Source organism: Tenrec ecaudatus, chromosome 17, assembly GCF_050624435.1.
Source record: "Tenrec ecaudatus isolate mTenEca1 chromosome 17, mTenEca1.hap1, whole genome shotgun sequence".
Classification (NCBI taxonomy): Eukaryota; Metazoa; Chordata; class Mammalia; order Afrosoricida; family Tenrecidae; genus Tenrec; species Tenrec ecaudatus.
The window spans coordinates 86850835-86858506 of record NC_134546.1 but is presented as its reverse complement, the minus strand read 5'-3'; the positions used below and the strand labels follow the sequence as shown (position 1 = coordinate 86858506).

At 44.5% G+C, this 7672-nt stretch overlaps 2 pseudogenes; one reads left to right on the top strand and one right to left on the bottom strand.

The window, feature by feature from the left end:
* The first annotated feature begins 1988 nt into the window (after positions 1–1988).
* On the top strand, positions 1989–2604 carry LOC142430585 (CYFIP-related Rac1 interactor B pseudogene; annotated as a pseudogene).
* Positions 2605–4084: 1480 nt separating this feature from the next.
* Positions 4085–5005, bottom strand: LOC142430584 (dual specificity protein phosphatase 7 pseudogene; annotated as a pseudogene).
* Positions 5006–7672: the final 2667 nt, after the last annotated feature.

Sequence of the window (7672 nt, the reverse complement as noted above, 5' to 3'; positions counted from 1 at the left end):
TCCAGATCTTTGTATGTGGCTAGAGGGGATTTGTCAACAGCTTAATCTGGCTAGACACTTTGCAGATGGGTTTGGGGCTTGCACTGTCTTTCACAGCCTTTGAGAAATTGGTGTTCATAATTTTAGCTCTGACACTTTCTCTTCGTCATATTTGACTTTTGTTATTGTCATCTTTGGTTTACACAAGCTAGTGTGCTTCTTCAATGTGAACTTAGTTGAATCCTCACTTAGATGACAGCTTGTTTGAATACAAACCTTCAAGACCACAGAACCTATTCCAGTTGATAGCTGAGCACCATCTGCTCTCTTCACCACACTCGGCTGTAGCAATCTTATCTTCAGTTGTCATTTCATGAAGGTAAGTATCAGGTAGGGCCATGTTATCAGAACTACCTGTTCTTGGATTGGGGCTCCAGTTAAGCAGGAGCCCAGAACCCTTATGCTTGTCCATGGAATATGCATGACTAAATTTTACTTTCGCGATTGTCTTATGACAAAATCAACCCCCATAGGACCAACTAAACTAGCACAAACAAACAAAAAAAGAGAAAAATTAAACACTCAAAGCAGGAAACGCAAACCCCATATAAACAAAAAAGTACAACATTGTTAATCATCCCCCTGGAGTATAAGGTGATTGCACATCATTAATTTCCCCAAAGACACAGCACTCCAGACACTGTTGGTCTGAGGATTCGATGCAAGCACAGACCCACCTTCAACCGCAGCCCAACACAGTTTGAGCTTCTGTTCTCTTCCCCTCTGTTTACCCTAAGTATGGGGCGTGGTACCAGGGGGGGAAATTCGTTCTTTTGATGCGGTTCTGCTCAATATTTGCTTTCATGAAATGTTCACTGGAAAAAGATGCTATGGCAAGGTGTGATGAAGAAATCAGAGGGTGCCAGATGATCAGAAATAGAAGTGTCTGGTGTGTGACCCAAGGACTGTAAATAATAAAACCCATGATCAGAGGATCTTAGGTTTTCATAATATTATCACTTCAAGAGAAAGCACAAAATACAATAGCATTCAAAGCTTATTGAAATGAAAAACATGTATGAAGACGTCATCCCAGCCCTTGGACCTTGAACTTGTTGCTGCTGTAGGAGACTTGGTTGGTATAGCTATCGTGGAGCTGGGAATTACCCACCATGCTTCACGTGGCAGAATGGGCACAGGGCTTCTGGGGGACAGCCTTGGGGACCCTCCTTTCATTGATGAAGTATGGGGAGACGGGCCCTGCACAGACAAATGTGCAGGGACCCCCTTCCTCTGCCACACTCACACTCTGGAACAGCGTCAGGATGGAACTTCTGGTCTGTTGGGGGGGAGGGGGTAACTGCTAGGCAGGTTGCTGAGGTCTGTGCCCAGCCACTGTCCCAAATGAAAAATGTATCCTCTTAGAGCCCCTGTGCCTGGGACACCTACCATGTGAGGGAGCCCACAATCGGGGGTCAACAGTATAGCTGTGTGTGTGTGTGTGTGTGTGTGTGTTAACCACTGGCTGTGGGCACCAAGGTATCAACATATGACTTTAAATATATCCCACCCGAATTTTGAGAAAATCTCAAGAATAGATTTGAATCATTGAACACGGACAGAAGACGTGATGCTGTGGGGGGCCACCAAGAACACTATATACAAATAAAGCAAAAGGTCACTTTCAAAGACTGGAAAGAGCTACCCTTTTGGAAGCTGGGGGTCTGGGATGTACTCCTAGAAAGGTCCGGCCAATGGGTACACCCTCATAGAGCCCAGGGCCGGTAAGCAGTGGAGCGGTGCACCCCAAGGCAGCAGCAGCCTACGGAGTAAACTCACCGAACATCCGAACACTTGAGGTTCCCACGTGTGGAGGGAGACATGAGGCCCCAGGATCAAGGCCAGACAGAGACCTTTAAAATACCTGAAATATTTATCACAAAATCAGAGACGAAGGTAGAGGGACAAGGACCAAATCACCAGCCAGCACTGGTTGAATGTACTTTAACATGGGGAATCTTCTTAAACGTTTGTCATGCACAAACCTTGAACAGGGGTCAAAATTTCCCCTTAATTTAGAAAATGCTCAGCCTACAGAGTCTGAGAAGGAAATTTAGAATCAGGTGAATGTAGTATTAAAAGATACAGAAGGTATCTTGGAGGACTTCAGACATATAGAAGAGCTGACCACGCAGTTCGAGAGGCGACCCAGCATCCAGCGGAGGAGAAGTTGCAGGAGAAGACATGGAATGCAGTGGTCCCACTAGCAGGCAAATTAAAGACATTTTATTAATTTCTCAGAAGGTAGAAGCAGCATTACGAGGTCTACTGGGAGCCCTGACAAACACCCAGAGAGCAGGCTCTTGCTCAACACTTTGCAGAAATCCTTCATTTCACACTCTGGTTTGATGAACTCCAGATGGCAAATCCTGCCACGCAGAATGGTGTCGGTCTTACAGAAGAGCGTTGGGTCTTATGGGGATGAGCCATGTGTCTGCAGGAGGAGAGAATGAAGTCAATAATGAGCGGGCAAACTGAAGGTCTCTGTTTAATGCGGAAGCAACCCTGATGCTGGAGTCCTCAAGTGATGCCACAACAAGCTTTGTGTCTGAGAATACGAAGTGACCAGCAGAAGATCCCCCAGACGGATGGAGTACCGTGGCCTGTGGGGTAGCCACCCCCGACAGTTATTCATGGGTTCAGTAGGCGCAATCATATGGTTAAGATATATAACGATAGTAGTAAAGCCATGGAGAATTGGGAGAGATAGTCAATAAGCTCAAATAAATATTTTTCTGTTATTCTCTTTCAGCCAAGATGCATCTGATATCACCAATGATATCCCTTGTTACACATCCTCTACTGAATCCAGCTTGAATCTTGTGTAGCTGTCAATATACTGTTGCAAATGTTGTTGATGATCTTCAGCCAAACTTCACTTCTAGGTCAGAATAACGATACTGGTCTATAATATGCACGTTGTATAGCAACTTTCTTTAGAATAGGTACAAATATGGGTTTCTCAGTCATTTGGCCAAGTAGCTGTCTTCCGAATTTCCTGGTGTAGATCAGGAAGTATTTCTAGTACATCACCGGCTTATTCAAACACATTTCAGTTGTTATTCCATTGATTCCTGAAATCTTGGTTTCTGCTAATGTTTTCAGTGCAGCTTGGACTTCCTCCTTCAGTACCACCGTTTTTTCATCTTTTGATACCTCTTGAAATGGTTGAATGGTAACTAGTTCTTTTTGGTGCAGTGATGCTACATTTTCCATTTTCTTTTGGGGCTTCCTATATCATTCGATATTTTGCTCACAGAATCTTCAATATTGTAACCCAAGGTTTGTAATTTTTCTGGAATTACTTCAGTTTTAGATATGCTGAGCATATGTATTCTTCCTTTTTGGATTCTCACTCTAGGCCTTTGCACACTCCATTATAATAATTTTATTTTGTCTTTGTAAGCTGCCCTTTGAAAGGTTCTGTTCAGTTCTTTTACTTTGTCTTTTCTTTCTTTTGCCTTAGCCTGAGGGAAACTTTCAGTCTCCTGACATCCATTTTGATATTTTCTTTCCTTCTACCTTTGTTATTCTGGTTAACTAACCTCTAAATGATACTTATTAAATATATTTCATAAACACAAAATATCACATAGTAGCTACTTCTGAGAAAAGAAGGGCCCACTGTGGAAACGGGGGTTTCACATACGTGCAAAACGCATTTGGTCAAGAAAAGGTCAGCGCTTAGTTTTTGTCTTTAACATGAAAGACAAACAGAAAACAACCAGGAATTATATTCTTTAAAATAGAAAACAAAAAAAAATAGAAAACAACAATATGAGAACGTTTCTCTCTTTCTCTCTCTCTCAGGATCAAGGGATGAAATACTGGTTTATGCTATCCACTGTTGGGTAGCCTGGAAATAACACTTTTTGTTAAAAAGATGAAGGGAGGTAAATCTGAAGGGCTCGAACACTCTGCTCCACGGTGCTTGGATTTACCTGTTGGGTGAAGAGTAAACTCGGGTCCGTGGGTGTCTTTTAAAAACGGCCAGGTGGGCCCGGCCACAGGGAGCAAGCTGGGCTTCCCTCCCGGCCTGGGCGCTTCACGTGGACTCCAGCCTGTTGAGCGGGAAGAGGTGGTGGCTGGTGCGCGTGGAGAAGTAGAGCTGCCCGCCGGGCATGTGGTTGTCGCATGGGTTGCTCAGCGCTAGCGTCCGCTCGAAGTCCAGTTTGCCCCATGAAGTTGAAGTTGGGCGAGATGTTGGACTTCTTCCTCTTGACGAAATCGTATGCGTCATTCAGCGAGAGGTTCATCTTCTGCATCAGGTAGGCCATGGTCACTGTCACCTAGCGGCTGATGCCGGTCAGACAGTGCACCATGACCCCGAACTTCTTGGAGCGGGCCTTGTCAATGAAGCTGATGGCCTCGGGGAAGAACTGGGAGAAGTCTGGCTCCAGTGGTCGGCGATGGGAATCTGCTGAGGATGCAATTGTTGCCGTTACTTGCCCAGCACGTCCAGGTTGGTGGAGTCCTTGGCACAGCCGAGGTAGATGTAGGGCAGGATCTGGACGGGGAAAGTCAGCTGTCTGGATGGCACGTGGCTTCCCTTCGATTTGGTGACATTGCTGGGCAGCTCTCAGCTGGATGGCTCGGACTCGCAGACAGAGCAGTCGAAGCTGATGCGCAGGCTGCCTATGCCCAGCACCAGGTGGGAAGGGAGCCGCTGGTCGAGGACCTGCGCAGGGCTTGGGCTACCACTTGTGGCGGTCGCCTTGCAGCGTGGGGTGAAGCGCTCCTTGTCGGCGTGGTTGGTGACGATGGAGCGGATGAGCAGGTTGCTCTTGCGCAGGCTGCACAGCATCAGGTCCAGGATGGCCAGATTGATGGCAGTCTTGATGTGCGACAACTCGAAAAGCTTCTCCTGCAGCCACTCAGCGCTCCTGCGCCGGCAGCCGACTCGGACCCCGCCCAAGAGCACGCCATCGCAGTCCCCGAGGCTGACATGTGCGCCCTGATTTTTCATCGGGAGCACGGGGCTGGGTAGCCCTGCCTTGGGACGGCACCGGAGCGCGTGGGCCTCAGCCTCATCTCTGGGCAACTGCCTCCTGCAGAGCTGCGTGCCGGCTGGCCTGCCCACATGGCCCACCTACCTGGCCCTCCCAAACCCTTCGGTTTTAAAGCATTAAAAATACAGCTGTGGAGGAGCAGCACATTCAAAATAGTCAACATGGCAAAGCTTTCCGGCGCTTCATTTGCTGCTGGGGCTTGGCTCCATAGGAAGGGAAGCATATCTATTAGTACTTAGAGCGTGGAAGAGGAAGTATAACTCCAAGAAATTTGGAAGTTGTCAAAAATGAAACCGAATGTATTGGTATTCTAGGCATTAGTGAGCTGAAATGGACTGGGATAGTCATTTGACTTGGACAAGTGTTATTGATGGGTGTCATTCAGTCAGCCACGATTTACAGAAACCCTATGTATGACCTAAAAAAAAAAAAAACACACCACCAGGCCCTGCGGCGCCGGGTTCCCAATTGTTACGTTTTAGCCCACGGTTGTAGCCATGATGCCAACTCTCTTTAGGGTCTTCTTTCTTTTTCATTGTCCCTCTACTTTACCAAGCATGCTGTCCTGTTCTAGGGACCACTTCCTTCCAGTAGAGTGTTCAAAGTAGGTGAATGATGTCTCACATCCTTGCTTTTAAGGAGCAATCTGGTTATACTTCTCCAAGACAGATTTCAACAGTATTTTGCCAGTCCGTGATATTTCAATATTCTTCACCAGTTCCAAAATTTAAATGCATCAAATCTTATTTGGGATTCCTTATTCATATAAGAGATGATTAACAATCATATGTACTTTACTATTATGACTTACAGTAGTGTAGTTTATGACTTCAGGAATGACACTGCACACATGGTTTAAAAGATCAAGGTCATTCATTAAGTACAGTGCTGTGTGTACCAGGCTCTCCTAGTAAAGGAGACCTAGTAAAGGAGACCAACTAATACCACCACTATTCAAACTCACTAATGACTAACTATAGTGACAAAATATTGTTAAATTCTACCATCTTCTTCAGTCTGAATGCATTGATAATCACTGATGATTGGAAGGCAACAATTAAATGCAAAATGATTGGAAATTGGAAAATATAGACGTGGTAATAGAAAGTAAGATGGACATGCATGACAGAACTTGTAAGACCACAGACTACTTCAAAGAAAATACCTTTTTCAAATGGCAACTTTAGATGTGAAATCTACACAAATCAAATTGCCTAAACCTCTGGGATTTCTCTGAGAAAAGACAATGGAGAACCACACACATTTAGTCAAAACAAGGTCAATGGCCGACTGTGAAATAGACCAACCAAAATTGCTCAATAAAAATTAGGTTGAAGATACAGATACTTAAGACACGTCCAAAAAAGCCAAACTTTGAGTACATCCCCCACACATTTACAGATCATCTCAAAAATAGCTCTGATGCACTTAACTTGACCAAACAACAAAGGATGACATCAAAAACATCATACATGAAGTAATAAAAAATTAAATTTAAAACACAGGGGGGAGGGAAGTAGGTGCTAGAAAACCCTGAAACATAGTCTTCAAAGTAGAATCGCTAAAGCAAATAGAAGAACTGATGAAGTACACAAGCTGAACAGAAAAATTTCAAAAAGCTGTTTGAAAAGACTAAAGTGAAATGTGCAAAGACTTGTAGTTAGAAAACCAAAAGGAAAAAATTAAATTCAAGGCTTAAGTTGTAATATTGAAGGATTCTATAAGCAACTATTAAGTGATGCAAGAAGCATTAAAATAAGATGGGAAGAAATATTAATTAAACTAAAGAGAATTGGCCAGCATTCAACCATTTCAAGTGGTAGCATATGATATATAATCATTTAATATGGCCATTCTAAGCATACTTCTACAGGAGTTCTGCTGGCACAGTTGTGATGCATTGGGTTGCTAGCCTCAAGGTCAGCAGTTATGAACCATCAATTGCTCTTGGGAGAAAGACCAGTCTTTCTACTCTTAGAAACTCACAGGGGAGATTTGATGCTGTCCTACAGGGTCTCTATGAGTTGATATCAAGTGAATGGCAGTGAGGTTTTGAGCCAAAATTCCTTAAGTGATGTCTTATCATTGTGTACTCTATGCGGGTGGCTGTGATCCCATTTTGGAGGGAGTTCTTTGTTACATGATGGAAGTGGGGATACGCCCTAACCTTAGTAGAGGGGATGAACCAAGCCACATGCTGTTTACTTGGGTGTACCTTTAAGACTACTTTAGTGAAGGGTGTGACTTAAAACATCATCAGTCATTTACAGTGGTTTATGGTCGGCTAAGAGGTACACTACACATCCATCAAAGCCATTAATCAGTATATAGGAGTTTGTAAGTGGCAGAGGCTGCCAAGGCCAGATGCACAGGAGGCTGGCACAGAGGAGCAGCACCAAAACTATGGGGTACCTTCTTCTCATCTGGCCCAAGACCATGGAACTGTGCCACAGACTGAGAGGTGGGCTGACTTCCTGGCCCATGGAGACAAAGGCCAAGGGAACACATGGCTAAAAGACAGGTCCAGAGAGAGATAACATGGCTGCTGGTTGAGGGGATAAATGGTTTTATCCTCAATGCTTGCTGATCCTGACTTGTGGTAATCTATTAACTTCTCTAATAAA